Genomic DNA, 25,255 nt, shown 5'->3' with positions numbered 1-25,255 from the left:
ATGCCGTGTGTTCTCCCTGGGAAGTTGTCCCTGGATCACGGGACCCTGGCAGTGGCGGGCGGCACAGGCTCCCAGGAGGGGAGGTGTGGATAGTGACCTGTGCTTGCACACAGGCTTCTTGGTGGCTGCAGCAGCAGCCTTAGCGTCCCATGCCCATCTCTGGGGTCCGCGCTGATAGCCGCAGCTCGGGCCCGTCTCTGGAGCTCCTTTAAGCGGTGCTCTTAATCCCCTCTCCTCGCGCACCAGGAAACAAAGAGGCAAGAAAAAGTCTCATGCCTCTTCGGCAGCTCCAGACCTTTTCCCGGACTCCCTCCCGGCTAGCTGTGGTGCACTAGCCCCCCTTCAGGCTGTGTTCACACAGCCAACCCCAGTCCTCTCCCTGGGATCCGACCGAAGCCCGAGCCTCAGCTCCCAGCCCCCACCTGTCCCAGCGGGTGAGCAGACAAGCCTCTCAGGCTGGTGAGTGCTGCTCGGCACCGACCCTCTGTGTGGGAATCTCTCTGCTTTGCCCTCCGCACCCCTGTGGCTGTGCTCTCCTCTGTGGCTCCAAAGCTCCCCCCTCCACCACCCGCAGTCTCTGCCCGCGAAGGGGCTTCCTAGTGTGTGGAAACTTTTCCTCCTTCACAGCTCCCTCCCACTGGTGCAGGTCCCATCCCTATTCTTTTGTCTCTGTTTTTTCTTTTTTCTTTTGCCCTACCCAGGTACGTGGGGAGTTTCTTGCCTTTTGGGAGGTCTGAGGTCTTCTGCCAGCGTTCAGTAGGTGTTCTGTAGGAGTTGTTCCACATGTAGATATATTTCTGATGTATTTGTGGAGAGGAAAGTGATCTCCGCGTCTTACTCTTCCACCATCTTGAAGCTCCTCCCTCTCCCATGTATTTTTGAGATTTCCCCCATGGTACTGTCATTTGTGCCCATCCATCTAAAAACAAATACTTGTAGAGTGTCTACTTTGTGCCAAGGGATGCTAGATGCTGGGGATGTTGCAGTGAACAAGAGAGAGATGGTTGCTGCCCTCATGGGGCTTTCAGTCTAGTGTTCCAGTCTCCTCATCAAGCCTGTCCATTGCATTATGTGGTACAGGCATCTCTGATCTCCCTCAGGCCATGGCTGCCCTCACTACCACACTAGCCTTGCCCTATTCTTGCATACAAAGATCAGGATCTCCCCTTAATTCTGCACAGCATGGGAGAGACTGCTGTATGCTGTCATATGTATAGGATGGCACTTGTTACAATTGTCATGAATTATCTATATATTTATTTGTTTAATATCTTCCTATCTAGACTAATTATAAAGGTAGTGTCTGTGTCTACCTTATTTGCCATTGTTTTCCCTTGCCTAGCACAGTTTACAGAGCATATTAGGCATTCAAATACCTTGAGAGATCTGCTAGACTGTCAGGTTTAATAAGACTATTTAAGGTGAAGGAATAATGAAACAAACAAACAAAAATACAAAACGTATCCTAAAAGTTACTAGGTATGTGTCTTGGTCGGCTCAGGCTGCCATAACAAGATATCATAGATTTAGTGGCTTAAACAACAGAAATTTGTTTTCTCACAGTTCTGGAGGCTAAATCCAAGATCCAGGTGCTGACCAATTCAGTTTCTGATGAGAGCTCTCTTCCTGACTTGTAGATGGCTGCCTTCTTGCTATGTCCTCACATGGCAGAGAGAGAGAGAGAGAGAGAGAGAGAGAGAGAGAGAGAGAGGGAACGTGCTTGCGCTCTCTGGTTTTTATTCTTATAAGGACACTAATCCTGTTTGATTAGGGTCACACCCTTATGACTTCATTTAACTTTAATTACCTCCTTATAGGCCCTATCTGCAAATATAGTCACATAGAGGGTTAAGGCTTCAACATGGATTTTGGGGGGGACACAATTCAATTCATAGCAGTGTAGTTATCTTCAAAGTACATAGCTCCAGGATACCTTCAGGGACCTTTTAATGTACACCTGCCTAGTTTTCTGGATGCTTCTATGTGGCAGAGGCCAGCTAACCATACACTGGAGTGCTCTACTTGTAAGAATCTAAGCATACCTCTTCCAAGACCCAAAAAGAGAACAAAGTTCCTCCCCTGCCAGTCTATGGTTGGCTTTCTCTGTCCCTATTTTTTGTCCAAGTCTCTCTCTCATCCTAGTATTGGGAATATCCACTCCCTTTAGCTGAACCTTTTTCTCAGTCCATAGCTCCCATATGAAAAAAAGGAAAAAAAAATTTCTAAAGACTGCTCAAGCTCAACCTAAAGTGAAAACCTTCTCTACCAAAAAGAATACTTACGTTGTGAATTTGAAACCCCTACATTTAGGTTATTTCACATTGTTCTCCAAGGAAAATTGGTAGATGTAACCAAGGTACATTTAGATGTTTTTTTCAAAACGAAGGTTCTGCCTACTCTGAAGGCAATTCAGGTTCCTGTATATGGGCGAAAAGAAGTGTTTCCAGCACTTAGATGGCAGCCTGTCTTCCACTACCTCTTCCCTTCAGATTTTACCCATCAAGGCTTGGAAAATCTCAGGAGTGGCCAGAACTGTCATTATACTTACATTGAGTCTGGTACTAAATCACACAGTGCACTATTTTAGTCTTTGAAGCTAGACCTCTGTATCTCTGAACCTTGATGGCCGGAGTAAAGGAAAACTCCTATTCTAAAACTTCCAGAAATGTGTTTTCTCTGTATGTAATGGGTGGAAGCAGGAATAATATATGGAGCATAGTTTTTCTTTGTTCTGAAAGTCCTCTAGGTCAGATAGCTGTAATTAAAAAACCAACTCCTGGTTGCATGAAATAGCCTTGATTACTGGTATAGTCAACCAGGTTGACCCTGGAACAATGAGGGGGTTAGAGGCACTGACCCTAAGCACTCAAAAATCTACTATAACTATAGTCGGTCCTCCATATCTGCAGTTCCACATCCATGGATTCAGCCAACTATGGATCATGCAGTACTAAAGTACATATTAAGTGAAAAAAATCTGCATGTAAGTGGGCCTGTCTAGTTCAAACCCATGTTGTTCAGGGGTCCACTGTACTTCAGGCTGAGTGATGTTTTCTTTAATAACAGAAAATAATGTTTCTTGAAGAAAAGGACGAATTTTTGAAAGTGTTTTTTTTTTTTTTTCACTGCTATCCTCATTGATTGATTTGTCTAGAATTTCTGCGGAGAATACTTGACATGACTAATAAGTGCTCTAAAGTTCATTTAAGAAATCACCTAGGGGCTTCCCTGGTGGCGCAGTGGTTAAGAATCCGCCTACTAATGCAGGGGACACGGGTTTGAGCCCTGGTCCGGGAAGATCCCACGTGCCGCGGAGCAACTAAGCCCGTGCACCACAACTACTGAGCCTGCACTCTAGAGCCTACGAGCCACAACTACTGAAGCCCGCGCGCCTGGAGCCCATGCTCCGCAACAAGAGAAGCCACTGCAGTGAGAAGCCCTCGCACTGCAATGAAGAGTAGCCCCCCGCTCGCGACAACTAGAGAAAGCCTGCAGCAACGGAAGACCCAATGCAGCCAAAAAATAAATAAATAAATAAAATCTATTTAAAAAAAAAAAAGAAACCACCTAGACCATTAACAGCTTAAAAACAAGAAATAAGAGTAAAATATAATTTTCAAATGGTGGAGTGCTGGATATTATCTTTTTGGTAATAATAGTAAAGATAACATTTATATAGTACTTTAGAGTTTACAAAACATTTGCTAGGTTACCATTAGGTCTGTTTTGGGGCTGAGCACTCTGCTTAAGCCCAAGCTGGTAACTCTGAATCTCATCGTTCAAATAACTAGTGGGTATTTGTGGTGGGGGTGGGAGCATAGTTTTGTTTTTTCCCACCTCCAGCGCTGCCTCTGCTTGTGCTAGGTCACTCCATTCTCTCTGCCCTGCCACTACCTGCCCCAAATATTTCTAGAGCTTCTGCTGCCTCTGGGACCAAAAAAAGATGAGGGAGTCTTTGCCACCAGTGAAGAAAGAGCTGACTGTGAGATAACAATGTTACTTGACTGAACACAAAATTATTAGCTCAGTCCTTGTACTTCTGTATTCATCCTGGCTCACCATCAGCCACTTGGTGGGTATTTGCTAGTACACACCCGTTTGATGCCACCAGATTCTGTATTTTTCCATTACCTAGCCGAGGGCCGCTGTTGGCAAATGCTGAGCTTGGCAAGTTAGGAATCTAGAGTCAGGAAATCCGTTCCTGGGTGAGCCAAGGGAAATTTCAAGACCTGTAAGCCCTGAGCGGCCTTGGAGATGTGGTGATGAGGCAGGTGATGGATTTTAAACCGTGGACACTTTCTTCCAGTACCATTCCCGGAATTACTGCCCACATGCATCCCCTGCAGAGCAGAAGAGCACCGAAGCTTTCTACCCCTTGGGCTCTCTGCTCAGAAAGCTCTGAGCAAAATTGCTTCTCCCCTTGGGATTCAGCCAAATGGAACCTTCTTTGTGACCTCTGATTTCCTATCACTGAGGAAAGAGGAAAGTGCTGGGTTATGGAGAGCTCATTAGGCCTCTACGGAAAAAGGCTCCTGACTTGTTTGTTCCCAAAGGGCAGATCGTTGTCCTTCATTCCCAGGTTGATAAAAATACTGTCCAGTAGTGGTAAGTGAGAGTCTTCCTGATATATCTTATTTTAATTCCTTTGAGTTATTCCATTAGGATGTTTATTTCTTGTTGTGTTGTCATTTTGATGTGCTGTGTTTCTTTGGCTGTACCGAGTCTGTATACGTGTATTTGGATAGGTGTGCTGGTGTCTTCATACATGTATTTTCTAACCAGAGAATGTGTTTTCCCCTTTGGAATTGCTCTTATTGGAAGGATGTTTCTTTATATGTGGTTCATGGTCAAGCTTTGCCCGCTTTTGGCTCTTTGTAATTGTTTTCTTTTAAAATATATACCATGTATATATTATTAAATACACTTAAATAAACTTCCTCCCCCATGTTCCCCAAGGGAAGCCATGCATTTAAAACAAGGGCAAAAAGGAGGAAATTCCAATGCATCTATGCTTTTGGTTACTTTATCAAACAATAATTAAAATCTTCACCACAGAAAGAAAACCTAGCTTGTGAGGATGGATGGGGGAATCCATCTGGTGTTTTAAGTTTATTTTCTTGGCTTCACTGTGGTCGCTCTCCCAACCTCTTTGTCCTTTTCCCCAAAGTACGTGGGACAGACTTGGGCCTCTCTTTCAGGTAGTTATCTAAGCCTTTCTGCTCATTCCCTGATACCTGAAAAATTGACTTCGAATCTGCAGGACTGGAGCCTCTTAAGATGCTGGGGTTTTGAGAGTCAGAGAAGAAGGTTCTAACCAAGGCTGAAGTTTGAGAGCACAGGTACCTAGGATTCTTTCTCCTGAAGTATTGAATGAATCAGGCTCACCACTGTTCAGAATTCTCCCAGCTTCTTTCTTTAGCATCTTCCCCATTTAACAGTAGCAAAGAGATGCTGCATCTGATAACAGATGACAACTTACAGGACTAGTATGACGAAACCTGTATTTAACATCCATTAGCATTTGAGCTTCCTCAGCTTGCAGGGTTTGCTTAATTTCTTTTGACTCAGTGCCTATAAATCAGTGCTTATTTGCATGGGAGACTTTATCTTCTTAGTATGGGGATAGATGATCCACAGTAGAAGAAGGCATAGGCTGGGATAGCATTGCAGTGATTACTATTGTTATTATTGCTGCCCTTACTACTATTGCTCTATTATTGTTGCTGCTACCTGCTGCTCTAACAGTGGTCTAGCTGATGCTGCTGTGGCTGATTTTGCTCCTACTAGTATTGCTTCTTCTTCTGCTGCTACTAGTCACCATTCACATATTCACTTCTATGCCAGATGCTGTAGGGATTTTTAAAAATTCATTGTCAAAGCCTTGAAGATGTTTATAGTCTACGTGAGACTAACCTGAGAAATAATGGCTGGCAAACAAGCACAATATTTACCATTTATTTAGCATTAATATGTGCCAGATGCTTTCTATAATTAGCTCATTTAGTTATTTTGACTATTCTAAGAGATAGGTCTTACTATTAACCCTTTTCAACAGATGAGAACATTATGTTTAGAGAGGGCAAGTAACTTGCCCACGATCACACAGTTAGTGAATGACAGACCTGGGATTTAAACCTAGGTCTGTTGGGCTCTAAAACCTTTGCCATTTTCACTGGGCTGGCCTGTAGACTTTAAATACAGAAAGCACATTCCCCATTATTATCTCAGGGAATTTCACAATAGTCCCCAGAAATGGCAGGGCATGTATCGTGACAAAAACTGAAACACAGAGAAGACGAATGACCCTCAGAGCTAGTTACCAGGACTGAGACTCAAGGCTCCCAATTCCCAGCCCTGTGTTCTGCTTCCCTCTGGAGCCACAGTGTGTTTTACTGACTCTCTCTTTATAAAGCAACCCTTCAAATTAGCACAGACCCAAAGCCTGAAAATTAGGCCAGGGAAACAAGAGTTCTAGCAGTTACTGAGCTTGTACATCCTTGTAGCCTTGCCATGCCACGTACCTTGTGCAACCACACTCTTTGATCAGTAGCGTTGTCTTTAAGCACCTTTGTTCCTTGAGCAGCATAGGCACTATAATGTGGAAATAAATGCCTGGGCTGTTCATATTTTCTATTTCTTCAGTCTTGGGAGCTTGTGTCTTTCTAAGAATTTGTTCATTTCTTCTAGGGGGTCCATTTTGTTGGCATATATATGCTTGTTGTAGTAGTCTCTTATGATCCTTTGTATTTCTGTGGTGTCCATTGTAACTTCTCCTTTTTCATTTCTAATTTTATTCATTTGCACCCTCTCCCTTTTTTTCTTGATGAGTCTGGCTAAAGGTTTATCAATTTTGTTTATCTTTTCAAAGAACCAGCTTTTAGTTTCATTGATCCTTTCTATTGTTTTCTTCATCTCTATTTCATTTATTTCTGATCTTATCTTTATGATTTCTTTCCTTGTACTAACTTTGAGTTTTGTTTGTACTTCTTTCTCTAGTTGCTTTAGGTGTAAGGTTAGGTTGCTAATTTGAGATTTTTCTTGTTTCCTAAGGTAGGATTGTATTTCTGTAAACTTCCCTCTTAGAACTGCTTTTGCTGCATCCCATAGGTTTTGGATTGTTGTGCTATATTTTCATTTGTTTCTAGGTAATTTTTGATTTCATCTTGATTTCTTCAGCAGTCCATTGGTTGTTTAATAGCATATGTTTATTTAGCCTCCACGTGTTTGTATATTTTACAGGTTTTTTTCTTGTTGTTGATTTCTAATCTCATAGTGTTGTGGTTGGAATAGATGCTTGATATGATTTCAGTTTTCTTAAATTTACCGACGCTCGCTTTGTGGCCCAGCATGTGATCTATCCTGGAGAATGTTCCATGTGCACTTGAGAAGAATGTGTATTTTGCTGCTTTTGGGTGGAATGCTTTATAAATATCAATTAAGTCCATCTGCTCTAATGTGTCATTTAAGGCCTGTGTTTCCTTATTGATTTTCTGTCTGGGTGATCTGTCCATTGATGAAAGCGGAGTGTTAAAGTCCCCTGCTATTATTATGTTACTGTCAATTTCCCCTTTTATGGCTGTTAGCATTTGCCTTATGTATTGAGGTGCTCCTATGTTGGGTGCATATATATTTACGATTGTTATATCTTCTTCCTGGATTGATCCCTTGATCATTATGTAGTATTCTTCCTTGTCTCTTGTAACAGTCTTTATTTTAAAGTCTATTTTGTCTGATGTGAGTATTGCTACTCCAGCTTTCTTCTGAGTTCCATTTGCATGGAATAACTTTTTCCATCCCCTCACTTTCAGTCTGTATGTGTCCCTAGATCTGAAGTGTGTCTCTTGTAGACAGCATATATATGGGTCTTGTTTTTGTATCCATTCAGCCCACCTGTGTCTTTTGGTTGGGGCATTTAATCTGTTTATTTTTAAGGTAATTATCAATCTGTATGTTCTTATTGCCATTTTGTTAATTGTTTTGGATTTGTTTTTGTAGGTCTTTTTTCTTAAAAAATAAAATTAGTATCTTACCTTATACCAAATAGGGTATTTGACCAATAATCAGTGACACTATAAATGTCCATCAACAGGAAAATGGATAAATGAATTTTGGGCTTCTCATGAAATGAAATACTTTACAGCAGTTAAAATGAATGTCCTAGAGCTATTTCTGTCTACCTGGGTAGATATAAAAAAATGTAATGTTGAGGGAAAAACCCCAACTTTATGCAGGGCCACCATTACATAAACTTTAAAACCAAATTTACAATACTTCATAATGTATGTGGATGCATCAGTATCTAGTAAACTTGTGGAAACATGCATAGGAATAATAAAAACTGAGTTTGTAATAGAAAAATGCCTGAGCTAGTGGCTGAATAGTTTAGATCTGGGTATTGCTTTGATCAACAAGAATTTACTGAAAACTTAATACATGCCCATGAGTGTCAGATTGTACCAACAAAGTTTTGTTAGGCAAGACTTTTGCAATTGGTAGCCTCTAAAATGTGAGGGGTCAATTGGAAGCTCTTTAAGGCATAGTCTCCTCTTCATGATTTATACACAGCTAATTAATGTTGTGGATTATTGGAGTGAGCATGGTCTCTCTTTTCCACTGCTGACTGAATTCTGGGTTGCTGCTGGGGAACCAAGTGGGCAAGGCAAGATGCCTGGAAAGGTCTGTTAATGAGGGAGCATCTGTGTTCCAGAGATAAATATAAACATTTTGGGGATTATATTCAATATGCTGTGTCTTGGAGGTTAAGAGTACAGGCTCTGTCCAAAATATACAAACAGCTCATACAACTCAATAACAAAAAAGCAAACAACCCAATCAGAAAAGGGGCAGAAGACCTAAATAGACATTTCTCCAAAGAAGACATACAGATGGCCAATAGGCACATGAAAAGATGCTCAACATTGCTAATTATTAGAGAAATACAAATCATAACTACAATGAGGTACCACCTTACACCAGTTAGAATGGCCATGATCAAAAATCTACAAATAACAAGTGCTGGAGAGGGTGTGGAGAAAAGACCCTCCTTGCAATTTACATTGCAATGTTGATGGCAATGTAAATTGGTATAGCCACTATGGAGAGCAGTATGGAGGTTCCTCAAAAAACTAAAAATAGAGTTGCCATCTGATCCAGCAATCCTCTCCTGGGCATATATACAGAGAAAAATAATTATATTATTTTCATATAATTTGAAAAGATATATGCACCCCAGTGTTCATAGCAGCGCTATTTATAATAGCTAAGACATGGAAGTAACCTAAATGTCCATTGACAGATGAATGCATAAAGAAGATGTGGCATATATACACAATGGAATACTATTCAGCCATAAAAAAGAATGAAATAATGCCATTTGCAGCAACATGGATGGACCTAGAGATAAATATACTAAGTGAAGTAAGTCAGAAAGAGAAAGACAAATACCATATGATATTACATATATGTGGAATCTAAAATATGATGCAAATGAACTTATTTACGAATAGAAACAGACTCACAGATATAGAAAACAAACTTATGGTTACCAAAGAGGAAAGGGGAGGGAGAGGGATAAGTTGGGAGTATGGGATTAACAGATACATATTATGTAAGTAAAATCAGTAAACAATAAGGATTTACGGTGTAACACAGGGAACTATATTCAATATCCTGTAATAAACCATAATGGAAAAGAATATGAAAAAGAATACATATATATATATATATATATATATATATATATATATATATAACTGAATCACTTTGCTGTATGCCAGAAACTAACACAACATTGTAAATCAACTATCCTTTAATTAAAAGAAAAAAGAGTACAGGCTCTGTAGTCAGTCCACCCACCTGGATTCAAATCCTGGTTCTGCCACTTATAGCAGCAAGATCTTGAGCAACTCTTAGCGCCTCTGTTCCTTATCTGCAAAATGAGACTCAGTACCTTTCTCACAGGATTATTTAATGATTAAATTAATTAATACATACCCTAACCGTGCCTCTCACATAGTTAGCTATTATAAGAATAATTATTATAATTTTTCTCTCATTTATTCTTCCTTATTTCTCAAAAAGTAACTCATATTTGACTAAAATATTTGAATCCCTTACTCTGTATACCTTTGCTGTATATATGTCTCCTTAGTAATTTAAGCTGAGAGCGTATTTTTATTTATTTATTAACTATTTATTTATTGGGCTGCGCCAGGTCTTAGCTGTAGCATGTGGGAACTTTGTTGCCATGTGCGGGATCTTCATTGTGTCATGCGGGATCTTTAGTTGTGGCATGTGAACTCTTAGTTGCAGCATGTAGGATCTAGTTCCCCGACCAGGGATCAAACCCTGGCTCCCTGCATTGGGACCGCGGAGTCTTAGCCACTGGACCACCAGGGAAGTCCGAGAGTGTATTTTTAAAAGATAGCTTTTAGATACAAAAAAAAAAGGGAGAACTATACCAATTTAGAGATTAATAGAAGAGCCCGTTTCTAGGAATTCCAGATGAGGACGTGTTATAAAACTCTTAGAAGGATAGCCTTTAGAATATGCCTCTTCCTAGTTTAAAATTCTGAGTGGCTCCACATCCCCCTCACCCCCTAGACTGAGCCCTCTTTAAGGCACATTCAAGATCCTTTCATTCTGCTTCTCTCATCTTGCATACTCCCCCTCACCTTCTGTAAGTCAAGTGAACAACTAAAGTGTGGATCAGAACGAATATGTCACCCTTAGAAAAACTCAAAAGTTCCTGTTCTAGCCACTGGAAGTGCATAGCGATCCTTCATGTACATTAATTATATACTTATACTTCACATAGTGCAGCAAAGTTTCAATTATTCACATATGAATTATTTAGTTCAGCGGTTCTCAATTCTGACTGATCATTAGAATAACCTGGGGGGCTTTGAAAAATACATGTAACATCTCAAATATTATAGTAGTTTTTTTCTCCTCATTTAACAGTCCACAGTGGGTGTTTCAGTTGAAGAGCAGTTTTCTTCAACTGATGCTGCAGGGCGGTGCATCCTGGGCACACAGGGGTTCCACCTCAGTCTCTCTCCCTGGTACCATCTGGTTTGCCGGAACTTTCTTCCCTTCCTCATCAGAGTTTACCTCTTCTAAGTTCCATTTCTCCATAGAAATGGAATCTGGCTAATCTGATTAATTTGAGCTAATAATAATATTTTACATTTTATAAACACCATACATTGCTAGTATCAATGAAAATGTTAATTAACATCTACTGAGTGTCTGGTATATGCCAAGTACCATGCTAGACACTTCGATTCATACTAGAATGTCAGCTCCCCAAAGACAGAGATTCTGGTCTGTTTACTGATGCATGCCAAGCACCTAGAATGGTGCTCACTAAATATTGGTTGAAAAAGTGAATAGATAATCTTAATAATAACATTGAAAGGCAGAATTATTATCCCCATTTCCCAGAGGAGAAACGTGAAGCTTAGATAAATGCTTTGCCCAAGGACATACACTTAGGTGGGAGCAGAGCCTAGAAGAATTCAGGCTCCAAAGCCTACATTCCTTCGCACCTTTTCCCTTCCTCTGTGCCCCTTTCCCTTCCTCTGTGCCCCTTTCCCTTCCTGTTGCTTCTCCCCTTCCACTTTCCCCCATTTCCCTTGCTCTTTTCCTCCCCTCTTTTTTTCATTCCTCCTTCCCTTTTCCCTGCCCTTTTTTCTCTTCCTCATTCCCCTGTCCCTTTACTTACCTCTCTCCCTCTTTCTTTTCCTCTTTTTCTTCCTTCTCTTTTCCCTTCCAACATTTTCTTTTTCCCTTTCCCTTTACTCATTTCCTCCTTTCCCTCTTTCTTTCTTATAACACTTACAAATACGGCATTTGCTTCCTAGATTCTCATAGCACTGTTAGGTAAGCAGAGCAGCTACTCCTCATTTTACAGTTGAGGACTCTGAGAGAGGTTAATGCCTTGCCCGATTTCCCGTGGCTGTTAGTGGTGGGGCTTCAACCTATTTGTCTTCCCACTCATCTGCTTAGTGCCTGTCCCACAGCACGCACTGCCTTGCGGGTATCAATGGCTGCGATGGCAGATGGTGACACCTCTCCTCCAAAACATTCATTAGCTTCCAACTGAGTGGAGTGGATTCTGAGGTAATTTAGGAACCAAAGCAGGTTTGTGAGGGAGACCATGGAGCAGGTGGGACTTAGACTCTCCTCAGGTCCCACCGTCTGCGTGACAGTTACTCATAAGGCTGTCTCCTATGAAGGAGACTCCAAAGCTGATTTCAAAGCCCACCAATACATGGGAGCCCACACAGCATCAGAAACAGTGCCTCAGAATGGCGCCACTTTGGCGGGGGGCGGGGGAGGGGGGTGGTATTTACTTATTTTAAATCACCACTTGAAGTCCCAGATAGATAACTGGTGCTGGCTCATTTTTACTGTGACACATCATCTTTTTTTTTCAGTCTAGCTCATCTCTTGTACTATTTGTGATACTCTACAGCACACCACTAACATTTTAAAACCTGAATGGCACATTATTAAAGTGCTGACCAACTACAGCAGGTACTATCTACAGTTGTCCCACACTTCTTGGGTGTTTTAAGACATTAAGCCAAGGGCCAGCACACCAACTAAAACAGGTCCTGAAGTATTTTGATCTTATATTAGTTAGGAAGCACTTGGCTCAATTCCATACAAGATCTGGGTGTCTTTTTTCTTGTTGTTGTTGTTGTTGTTATTTTCTCCCTCTATCCCCCAGCTTTATCAAGGTATAGTTGACAAATAAAATTGTAATATATTTAATTTGTACAATGTGATGATTTGCTCTACATATACATTGTGAAATGATTACCACAATCAACTTAATGACCATCTATCGCTTCACATGGTCACTGGGTTTTTGTTTTTTGGTTTCTTTGGTGAGAATGCATAAGGTCTATTGATACACTCTCAGCAGATTTCAAATATACAATACAGAATTATCAACTATAGTCACCATGCTGTACATTACATCCTCAGAACTTACTCATCTTATAATTGAAAGTGTGTACCCTTTGATCAACATCTTCCCCAAGGCCCTGGCAACCACCATTCTATTCTCTGTTTTATGAGTTTAAATTTTTTTTTTCAGATTCCACTTACACCATACAGTATTTGTCTCTTTCTCAGGCTTATTACATTTAGCATGATGCCCTCCAGGTTCATCCATGTTGTTAACAAATGGCAGTATTTCCTTCTTTTTTATGGTTGAATGTATTTTATACACACACACACGCACACACTCATATATGGAATGGGAGATATAAATCCTGTATATAGATATCTTCCACAGATTATATATGTCTTCCACATTTTCTTTATCCTTTCATCTTTTGATGGACACTTAGGTTGTTTGTATATTTTGGCTATTGTGAGTAATGCTGAAATGAACATTGGAGGGCAGATATCTCTTTGAGATAGTGATTTCATTTCCTTCGGATATATACCCAGAAGTAGGATTTATGGATCATACGGTAGTTCTATTTTTAATTTTTTGAAGAACCTCCATACTGTTTTCCATAGTGGCAGTATCAGTTTATACTCCCACCAACAGTGTCTAAGGGCTCCCTTTTCTCCACATTCTGGACAATATTTGCTATCTATTGTCTTTTTGATAACAGACATCCTAGTAGGTGTGAAGTGATATCTCATTGTGGTTTTGATTTACATTTTCCTGATTAGTGAGGTTGAACACCTTTCATATACCTTTTGGCCATTTGTATGTCTTCTTTGGAAAAGTGTCTATTCAGATCCTTTGCCCATTTTTAAATTGGATTATTTGTTTTTTTGCTATGAGTTGTAAGAATTCTTTTTTATTTTGGATATTAAACCTTTATTGGATATATGGTTTGCAAATATTTTCTTCTTTCTTGATTGTTTCCTTTGCTATGCAGAAACTTTTTAGTTTGATGTAGTCTCATTTATTTTTGCTTCTGTTGTCTGTACTTTTGATGTTGTATCCAAAAAATTACTGCCAAGACCAATGTCAAGGAGCTTTTCCCCTATATTTTCGTCTGAGAATTTTATGGTTTCGGGTCTTTTCCTTAAGTCTTCAATCCATTTTGAATTTATTTTTGTGTATGATGTAAGATAAGGGCACAATTTCATTCTTCTGCATGTGGATATCCAGTTTTCCCAGCTCCACTTACTGAAGAGGCTGTCTTTTCCTATTTTGTATTCTTGGTGCCTTTGTTGAAAGTTAGTTGACCACATATGCATGGGTTTGTTTTGGGGCTCTCTATTCTGTTCCATTGATCTATGTGTTTATTTTTATGCCAGTACCATATTGTTTTGCTTTCTATAGCCTTGCATGATAGTTTGAAATCAGGAAGTGTGATGCCTCCAGCTTTGTTCTTCTTGCTCAAGATTGCTTTAGTTATTTGTGATCTTTTTTGGTTCCATGCAAAGTTTAGGGTTGTTTTTTCTATTTCTGTAAAAAATGCACTGGCATTTTCATAGGGATTAAATTGAATCTGAAAATTGCTTTGAGTAGTATGGACATTTTAACAATATTATTTGTTTTAATCCATGAACATGGGCTACCTTTCCATTTATGTGTGTCTTCTTTAATTTCTTTCATCAGTGTTTTATAATTTTCAGTGTACTGATCTCTGACCTTCCTGGGTTAAATTTACTACTAAGTATTTTATTCTTTGACTCCATTGTAAATGGGATTGTTTTCTTAATTTATCTTTTGTTGTAGGTGTGTAGAAACACAACTTAGTTTTGAGGAGCTGGGATCTTAATCTGTTTGGGCTGCTATAACAGAAACACCATAGACTGGGTAGCTTATAAAAAACAGACATTAATTTCACACAGTTGTGGAGTCTGGGAAGTCCAAGATCAAGGGGCTGGAAGATTCTGTGTTTGGTGAGAACCCACTTCCTGGTTCATAGACAATGCTCTTTGCTTTGTACTCACATGGTAAAAGGGGTCAAGGGAGCTTTTTGGGGCCTCTTTTGTAAGGGCGCTAATCCCATTTGTGGGCGATCCACCTTCATGACCTGGTCACTTCTCAAAAGTTCCATTTCCTGATACCATTACCTTGGGGGTTAGGATTTCAGCATGTGAATTCTGGGGGGATACACATATTCAGTCCATAGCACCAAGCAAGCACTATAAACGTAGAGCTAGGTAAAGCAATGCTTTTATTACCGGACTTTATTGTTTTGTATGTTATCTCAGTGTATTTATTATGTATATGTTCTTTTTGTGACATGTATACTTATGAATATTTTAGATTTACTTTTATGTTTGTGTCTGTGTAATCCTTTTCAAAAGAATTCCACGAAGCAATAATATTTTGTATTATGGTGAAATGTTTTTACAATAAATACATTTTGATAGAATGTTTAGACCAGCAGTAAATTAGTACATTTAAAAGTAAAATGTTATCATTGGCTAGAGTAAGAGGGAAATATTGGGATTATGTGCAAAAACTCATTCTCACCTATGTTTTAAAGTCTATATGTGTATGTGTTTATATGCATGTATATTTATGTTTGACTGGTGGTTTGGGAGTTTCAAATTGCATGTCTTTAGCTGGCCAGGATCAAGTCTCTGAGTTTGACAAACTCATGTAAAGAAGCATTTACTAGGCAATGTACACAACAAGTGTTTGCTACACAACCTACTCTGCTCTGGAAGACTTAGTCTTTGCCCTGAAGATGCTTGAAGTTGTTTCCATGACAGACATGCATCTAGTTAATGGAATATAAGGCAGCCTGATATAACGACTCAGTTAGATGTAAAGCAAAATGGATACTTGTAATCGGCTGAACATTTCAGCTCTCTTGTTTGTTTCATAGCACTCTAGCAAATGAAGATAACTTTACCAATGGTGTGTAACTCTGTACTTTATATAGAGCTGATTTTTAAGAGTACATTTACTAAATTGGATTATTCACTAAAAAAAATGTTTGTACCTTGTAAAACAAATCTCTTTTATCAGAGCTACTTGTAACTTTGATTTAGTGAGCCCTTTAACGTATTATTTACTGTAGGAATTTTACATATGAAGGTATGATGTAATTTGTTTCTTTTCCATAGAAAAGGGAATCACTTTTTCTAACTAAAGTTATCTCGGGAAACTCCATCTTTCTAGAATGTTTTATTCTTATGCCGGGAGAATATGTGTAAATGAGGGTTAGTTATTTTATTCATGATTTTTCTCAGGTAAGGGGAGGAATCTAGTTTTTTAAAAGACCGTGTGGGCTGAAAATTCTATGTTAATTAAAAGACTCAGTTGTAAATAACTTGAAACAGGTATCATGATCACTATTCCTTCTGTCTCTGATGACACATGTTAAATGTTTGTTTGCTGGCTTGCGTTATCATTTTTGGTCAGATTTTCTTAGTAGCAAATTACTTTTTGTTATTTTAGGCAGCAAAAGGAAGGGGAAAAGACTTACACATGTAAGCCTTAGTAAAATCTTATAACATTTCAAACTCTGCTGTGATAAGGAGAAAGCTGTTAGGAAATTTTTCTTTGCCAGGAATGGAAACAATGTTACTTTAACAAAAAAGAAATTAAGAATTAAGAAGGACTTGTTAGGGGATTACTTATGCCTAGGAGTGCACTAAAGGTTATGGGGGAATCAAAAGTAGCGCAAGACATTGGTAGTACCCTAAAGAGCTGTCTACTTGAGTAGATAAGATTAAGACCTATGAAAAAATTGAATACTACAACAGGAAAGGCCCAGAAATGCCAGTGCAAAGTTTAAACAGCACATAAACCCTCATCATATGTTGGTCCTGACATATATAGGTATTTCCTTTACCTATATAACTCAGCACAACTGGACTTCCACCAGCACATTAAAGCCACTTGGTTTTATGTCGAATGTTTTTGTTTGGTGTTAAATCTAGTGAAGCAGCAAACCATATTAACTCTAAAGTCAGGCAAGAGAAAATCTTAAATTCAGAAGATGACAGGGAGACCTTTGAACAGGTTGGGGCCAGTTTCTTTGGCGGAAATCACCCCAAGGTTTGCTTCAGGTTCCAAATCGAGGTGTTCATTCAGGAGCTAATCCATCCTCCCTGGGCTTTTGGAGGCTTTTTGGCCTTTGCTGATGGGAATTTTGCCTGGGAAAGGACAGAGGAATGGGGCTTAAGCTGATTGGAGTATGTAGTCACTGTCAAGTCCGGGAATGTCTAGGAGAAAAGATGAATAACGCATTGCACCTTCCTTGTGAGGGGGTCTTGCCAGCTCTGGTCCTGACCCTAGCCCTCTGAGGGGTCTCACTGTTCAGTCTCATGCACCACTCCAGAGCCCAAGCTTTTTTTTTTCTTCCAAGTACGCTTCATGCTAATGGTGCCAATTTATGCCTTACACAGTTTCTTCAATGATTGGATCAGTTAGGGCTCTGTTTACTGTGACTGAAATCCCAAAACATACTGGCTGAAGAAGAAAAGGGACTTTTTGGCTCTTATAACCTACAGAGTCAGAGTAGGGCTGATTTCTGGCCCAAGCAGTGTCATCAGAACTCAGTTTCTTTTCTCTCAACTCAGCTCAGCCCTCCCTCTGTTGGCTTAGACACGTTCTTCACTCATGAATACAAAATGGATGAGCTACTTCAGATTTGACACTCTTTCAAAACCAGGAGCCAACAGTGATTTCTTTACAATGTCTCACTGTATCTTATTGGCTTCAGTGGGGTCTCATACCATCTCTGAACTAATTTCTGTATGTCTGGGGATGGACCAAGCTTATTGGCTTAAGACTGAGTGGCATTCTGCATTCCTTGGTTGGATTCCCACCCAAAGCATATAAGTTAGAATGTGGAAGAGGTAATGTCTGAGAGGAAATAATAAATCCAAACATTAGCTAACTACAATAATAACTGAGCTTATTATTAATATTATGGTTGCAAATTCTATTCTGATCACCCATGATTAATAATAATATCTGTGCGGTTATCTAAAAAAAGTAGAAGGGATGGCGTGCGTTTGACAACAGTAAGAGCCACAAATGACCACTGTAATTTGGTGTCCAAATATTTTTGACCAACAAATGTTCTCAGAAAGTATATACTGATTAAAACAGCATCTACAGCCAGCATGGGTATATGGTCATGTAGGCCTGTGGTTAGAGTGCTTGAGTATTTGTATATTTTGTGAATGAAGGTCAATTTTGAAGCCAGAATTCCAGAATTGGGCATTGTTGGTAAAGGATTAACTAAACCCCTTCTCCTTCTGCATAAGATTTCGACCTCTGGTTAATTCTGTAGCTCTGTTCTCCTGGAAACCTGAAAATAATAAAACGTCAACAGTATTGCCAAGTAACATTGCTTAGGGTAGAAATGACCCTTGGTTAGTAAGAATGGCCACCTGGAAGTAGGAGTTTCCTTGGTATGGCCCTGGCTCTGTTCTCCAAGAGGGGCTGTTTTTCCATTCTGCGCATGGCCCTGGCTCTGTCCTCTGGGAGGACCCCTTGTCCATTACCTTCCCTGAATTGAGTAGTGAGGGGTAAGCCCTCATTGGTAGCTGTGCAGACTTTGTAAGCCGTTTCCTAACCATCTTATTCCAGAGTCCAGAATCTTACTGGACCTACAGGCGAGAGCTAAATAGCCTCCCCTGACTGGGGTGAGTGGGCTGTTAACGACAATATTAACAAGGTTCAACGTTTCTGTGACGTTTTTGGTTTCCAGATGCTTTTATAAACATTAGTGCGTGCAATCCTCAAAACAATACCACAAGTTGAGGATTTGGGGGTAGTGAGAAAGGCCATTGGGAAATTCAAGGTGAATTACTACAGCTCCATTCACACAGCAAGAAAATACTTCATGACTTGCTTCTGCTTTATGGGTCCACTTTTTAAGCCAATCCAGGCCATTTTGGGGGCCAGTAATTCAGCCACTTCAGGTTGTTAAAAGTCTGACTTGGCCTCAGATTCGATGAGACATCCATCTCTTCCCACCAAACCAATGACTTTTTTCTGGCAAAGGAAACTCATACTGAGAAGCCATATTCAAGTCTGGAACACCTGATCCCACCCTCTTCTCTCCCTTTTATAGAACGGTGGATTTCAGTTATGGAAAGGCTGATAATATTGTTATAGAGCCATGACTTTCACTTCATCTTCCCCTGTGGCTGAGGGTTTCATCAGAGTGCCTTCAGAGGTCAGATCATAGCAGATGAGATGGGGGATGGGGTTGAGAAGAGCTCGTCAAACTTGGCTCTGGGCTTCTTATCCCCTCTCAACCAGGGCAGCCCAGCTTTGGTCTGTATCATTAGAAGATAGGGTTCCACTACTAACAAAAAACTTGAAAACCATGGTTATTAGCAAAATCCATCATCTCTGCAGATGAAAAACTTGAGGCCCAGAGAGGTTAATTTATTGACCTGATGTTACACAGATGCTCACTGGAGGAACTGGCATTAACACTTGGGTTTCCTGAATCCCAGATCAGTACTCTTTGCACTGGAGTGGCTGCCTGTTACTTCCCTTGGTGTGGCATGTGGCCTAAGATAAAGGGTGGGAGTCAGGCTCTGCCCATGACTGAGAGCACGGATGACTTGGGCAGGCAGCTTCACATCTTGCTCTTGGCCTCCCAATTCCTCATTAGGTGAAGCAAGAACAATCCTGGCTTTGCATCAGGGAGGGGATGCTCTGTGCATAGCTGATGGTGCACCCTGCTAGGATCTTGGCATCTTTCAGGCATTTTATCAGCCCCCATTTACCAAGCCACTGCCTGAATTCCTTCTGCTATTTCATCTCCCCATCCCCCATGCTGCTGGTTAACAATGCCATTTAAAATCTCAAGTAGGAGGGGACGACATAATTGTCTCATTAGATTTGGGGGTTTTAGAATGTTGTTCTTCCCCAGAGTTGTGCAGATAGAGTATATGTATGTAGGTCAGCTTGATTCTCTCTCTATCCATGGTCTGAGAGTATTAAATATGCAAGAGATGGCTGCTTTGTCCATGTCTCCTTCTCCCCAGTTCGCATCACATAATGTTTGTTTCTGCTCAGGAGTGGAAAGAAATGATTGCTTTAGATTTGCTTTTCTTTTACGAACTAGAGAAATACCTCACTATGTCTTATCTAAATGTGGCTTTTCACGCAGTTTCAGCTTTTGTGGGGGGAGGGGTGTGAGTAATTTCCTCCTGTGTGTCTCATTGCCCCATAGAGAGGAAAACAGAACCCCAATGTTTGGAATGCCAATGATTTAGGAAGTTTCTAGCAGGTCTGCCATTTGTTCCAACTACCAGGTTTGGTCCCAGAAAAAGACTCTTGCATTTTGGCTCTGAGTGGTAGGGGTTCTCTGCATGTCAAGGGAAGGGGCCCGAGAAGTTGAAGGTGATGTGGTGTGCCCCCCTAGATTCTAAACCTCCTTCCTATCCAATGTGCCTATCCAATGCTCAAGTGAGAGCTGGGGCTAGTCTGCATTAGAAGGTTCTGTGTCACATGTCATGTGTCTGGGTTGGTGTCCATCAGTGGAAATGATTAGGACAGACTTTGTTGGTGGGAGTTTGTCCATATTCTGAGAATTAAATCCTATTTTCTTTAGAATTAGAGTCACTTTCTCAGCTGTTTATATTCCATTTAAAATTTTTTTTTCTGTTCCTTGCTTTGTTCTTTTGGTCTTTGACAAATGAGAAAAATTCTTTTTAATAACTTTAAAAAAAAGTAATTGAAATGCTGTCCAGAGAGGAAAAAGTAATCAAATTGCCTAACAGAGAAACATTGTCCATTTGAGTTTTTATTTGTTTTAGCACTAAATCTCATTCCCCCCTCCCCTTTTTCTAAGTGTGTAACAACAAAGTAGGAGGTAATTTTTATTTTTTCCAAAATGACTTCAGGGAAATCCCTTTTAAACCTATGGATTTTAGCCCAATGAGGGATCCTCTTCCTTTGATCTAAATTTTGCATATTGTCTGTTTCTTACAGGGCTTCCGTATTGTCTCAGGCTCCACTGGAAATGCAGCAAGGATTCCTAGCACATCCCAGTTGCCATAGCAACAGCAGTCTTTCCCATAATGAGCTGCATCATCTGAACTGATGTCACAGCATCATGCAGCAGGTCAAACAAGGCATCTTCTAGTATTGCATCCTACAGATGTGCTGTAAACATCAAAAGAAGGCGGTGGGAGCAGGAGATGGTGAGTGTTAAATGTCTGGGCCTTAATTTTATGGCTGTTTTCTTGGTTAGTCGGTGTCTGCTAAGGCGGTGATGGGAGGATGTTGTCTGCTTAAAATGGACTAGGGAAAGAAGGGCTGTTTTACCTAAATCTGTTTTCAGGCTGCTGGGTTAAGACAAAGGCCTATAAGAGTCATAGAGGAATCAAAATATGTGGAATTATTCTTGTTCTATCTCTGCCTGTTATTTTTAGTGTTCTCATGGAATTTTTCATAAACATAAGATATTTTTCTATTGCAAAACCCCAAATAGGCTCTAAATTGAGCAGTTCACAGTATTTAAAGACTGTAAAGATATCTATTTCTTTTTTATGGGGAGAGCTCATTCGTCCCCTATTTGCTCTTGTGATTTATGAAATATTAAGTGATTTACAATATGAAATTCAGTATTTACCTCGATTCGGTTTCAGTTTCTTCATGGCAAGGAACGAATGCTGAATAAGCATTTGACATAACCCTGATGTGAAAGGGGATCTCTTGAATGTTCAAGACAGAATTTTTTAAAAACATAGAGACCCAAACAAAATGAAATTACTTGAGCCTATTGATTTATATGGTAGTCCTTCGACCCGTGTCCTTCATAGTTAGTTGAAAGACTGCCACAATATTTTTTCATCTCTAGCTAGTCCTCAAAATAGCTGGAGTTATCTGCAGGCTGACTTGTAACAAGTCTCCTCTCTGCGGCAGTTGCAGTGAAGGGTAACCCTATGGAGAGCCTCTGCAAGTGGCAGTGGTGTTGCTGCCTCTTGCTTAACTTTAACCAGAATCTGATAAGATGAATAAATAGCAGAGTCCTCAGTGACTGTGGCAAATACAGATCTCTGGGCTCAGTCATAACCTCAACTCAATTCTGAAACTCTATGTAAACACGTATGGTGCTTATTTCAACTCCTAGCTCTGTCTTTAGGCCTCTTCATTATTATTAATTTTTTTTCTAAAAAATATGACCTGTCATTATCAGATAAGGAGCAGTGAGTTGCCTTTTGTTTTGGGCAATGGATTTCCCAGGTGCAGCTGATTGCTACTAAGGGAGGGAAAGGAGGAGGCGCATGTCAGTCCAATTGATCAGTGTGTCCACTTGGGGATCAGGGAGTGGTCTTTGGCTCAGTGCTGCCGAGCTGATAGTTTTTATTTGAAAAGTCGTACAGGAATGAATGGCGACCCTTGAGTTCCTCTTCTTTGAGGCTGTTTATTGAGCCTAAAAGAGATGCATCACAGGAAGCAGGAAAAGCAGTTACCTCTTGCTAGCTTGGAGTGATTTGTTTTTTTTGTTTTTTTGTGGGTTTTTTTGCACAGAGTCTAGCCTATTGGTCCCATTAGGCACTAGCTGGGATGAAAGACCTTGGATTTAATTAGTTTGTTTCTACACATCACACACATGCTGCTCTTGGTCCTTTAAGTTTATGTGCCTGACATGCAGCTGTTTGGGATGGGAGAGGTCAGCTCAGCCTGGCTTTATCGCAGGCACTTAGGAGCATGGGTTGTTCATTGCCTGCTTTTTGTATGTCGTAAAATGTGAACAGAAAGCTCTGCTGGGACTTCTGGGTGTGAATACGGCTAAGTCAGAAGCTCTAAGGTGACAGGGAGGAGTGCTAGATGGTGATGGGGGAGGGGACAGTGCATCTAGTGGCTGGATTAAGGGTCTGGAGAAAATCACTCAGTGGCCGTTGGAATTCATTTAAAGTATTACTTCCAAGGAAAAGCAACGAAGAAAGACTTGCTTTGGTAACATAAATTGCTAGGAATAAAAATAACCAAAGGCAGCATTTTAAGGAGTTTCCTATTTGCTTAATTTTTGTTTCTTTTGTCTAACTGTTCTCAGCTGCTTCATCATGGGTGATTTGTACCATTACTGGAAGTCGCAGAAGCCAGATTCCTTAAAGGCAGTGATAGGAAAAGTGGAGTCATGCTTTGAGGGTGGGGAAGGCGCTGGAGGGTGTGGGCTGACGCAGTTATCTGGTAGAATCTCCTAGTTTAGAGGAGCCTGTGATCTCTCCTCGCCTCTGCAAATGTTCAAAATGCTTTTTCAGTTCCCCAACTTTATGCTTTTGTGCTCTTTTTGCTCTAGGAGAACAAAGCCCTAGTAACGGGAGCTGTCATCCTGGGTGCTCGGTTTCTTTGCAGAGGGCCACAGCCTGTGCTGCTCTCTGATTAGCTGTGTGTCTTAATTACTGGCTAAGGCTATTTCAGTTGTCTTAGTTTAATATATCCCCAAGGGGTGGATGGGGTGTGCGTGTGTATGGGGGATGGGAGAGATTGCTCTATGGCTGCATTTTGTGGTGTTTCACTGAAACTTTCTAGAATTTAGAGAATTTTGTTTCACAGTGATTAGTGAAAGATCATTAAGATCATATTTATTGTGTGGCCAAGTTTAGACCATGGAAGCCTGACAAGAAACTAACTTCCTCTATGCTTTTGGTTATGGCTTTCTTCACTGAATTACAAAGGTACAAAGAAGTTTAATTCTTTGTAGATAACTAGGCCATGGTGGGGTGATAAAAAGAAAAATCATAGTAACAACCACAGCTCTTATTTATTCAATTCTTATTATGTATTGGCACTGGACTAAACATTGTATGTAACTTATTCAGCCCTTATAATGACATTATGAGATAGAGAGTTACAATCTCATTTTATAGGATTAAGTTATTATTATTTACATTTTACAGAAACTAAGTCTTAGCCAGGTTACCAAATTCAGCTAAGGTCATATAGTTAATAAGTTATTGGACCAGGATTCCAAATCAATGTGATTTGACTGTGATGCCCACCTGCTTACCCACAGTCATCTTAGTTTTATAGCATCTTAACTGTGTATACCGTCAGAGCAGTCATCTTTACTCTGTCGAACTCACCCCACCCTTCTCATTGTAATTGGAAAATCAGATTTCACATGTAGAATGAAATCTCATTTACAGCACTAAGATCCGTTCTACTACAGGGATGAGCATGAATCTTGGTCAGATCCTACTCTGATCCCGGAGATTAAAGTAATGCAGACTTGATGCTCAGACCTTTTGCCAGTACCCTTGCTTGACATATCTTTCTAGCAGGATCTGAGTATGGGAAATGCTACACGAATGAGTGTGGGCATGATGGCGTTGTAATAAAAGCAGGTCTTACCTGAGTCAGTAATGATTCAAGTTTGTTGTACCTGTCTTACCAGCTACATATGTAGTGCTCTGCTAACTTTAAGACATTTGAATTCCTTGCCAGCACCAGCAAGGAATAGAAGAGTAGACTTCTCTTACAGTCAGGAAGCTGTAATCCATCTCGTGGGTTAGGAAGATAAAAGAGAGTTATTTTGCTGAGTATTATTAGTGGCTGAATCTAAATGCTGCCTACCTCTGACAAAGTACAAGAATGACCGTCTTGTGCAACATCCTGGAAGCCTTGTGTTTGAGGAGAGCTGCTACAGTCATCTCTGCATCATCTTGCCCATCCCCAGCTATCCACGCCCAGTGTCATTCCTGGGCCATAAGGGCTGTTCTTTGTTTGACTGTGGGGCTAATGCACACACTGACAGCACATTGATATTGATTCCGGTATGATGAATACTTAGAAATATTATTCCACAGAGCTCATTAGCCGTTACTAGGTTCTGGGAAGAAGTTAATCTTTGTCCCAGCCAGTTTCAAGGAGGCCCAAGCTCGTGTCTGCATGAGCTACAGGAATTAGAGGCTGACCAGAAAGCAACGGAGTTGCTGGGTGCAGTGACCACAGGAGTTAGGTTCTATTTAGGGAATAAAAAAGCCAGTGGAATTTAGGGAAGTTGGTAGTCCTGCTACATGTCTCAGATTTCCTTCTATTTCCAATCCTAGAATCAGGGAATGATAACTTGTTTTGATCCTATGTATTCAATTGAATTTAACACCTATTTATTGAGTATCTACTATGTGCCAGGGACATAGCAGTGGAACCAGACAGATGCAGATCTCTTACCCAACTGCATTCTAGCAGCAGGGGTGGAGGTGCGGAGATAAAAATAAACAGATACATTTACAGTGGAATAATTTATTCTCTTTGATACTGTAGTACTATTTCCATTTACTTCTATTCCAGAGATACACCCATTATCTCTGCACATATGCATATATG

General features: G+C 40.3%; 1 protein-coding gene and 1 long non-coding RNA gene across 16 annotated transcripts in view; one reads left to right on the top strand and one right to left on the bottom strand.

The window, feature by feature from the left end:
• The window catches only part of AKAP6 (A-kinase anchoring protein 6), a 572,476-nt gene that overhangs the window by 80,227 nt on the left and 466,994 nt on the right, over positions 1-25,255 (top strand). For all 15 annotated transcript variants that reach the window (XM_082384022.1, XM_082384023.1, XM_082384021.1 and 12 more), the window contains one exon: positions 20,909-21,120. The gene's annotated coding sequence lies outside the window, so the exon portion shown is untranslated. The remainder of the gene's footprint in view (positions 1-20,908; positions 21,121-25,255) is intronic.
• Positions 1-25,255, bottom strand: part of LOC309625139 — a 479,966-nt gene that overhangs the window by 301,089 nt on the left and 153,622 nt on the right. The window lies entirely within an intron of this gene.

Source organism: Balaenoptera borealis (assembly GCF_965194805.1).
Source record: "Balaenoptera borealis genome assembly, chromosome: 3".
In the NCBI taxonomy this organism is placed as follows: Eukaryota; Metazoa; Chordata; class Mammalia; order Artiodactyla; family Balaenopteridae; genus Balaenoptera; species Balaenoptera borealis.
This window is presented reverse-complemented; position numbering and strand designations above follow the sequence as displayed.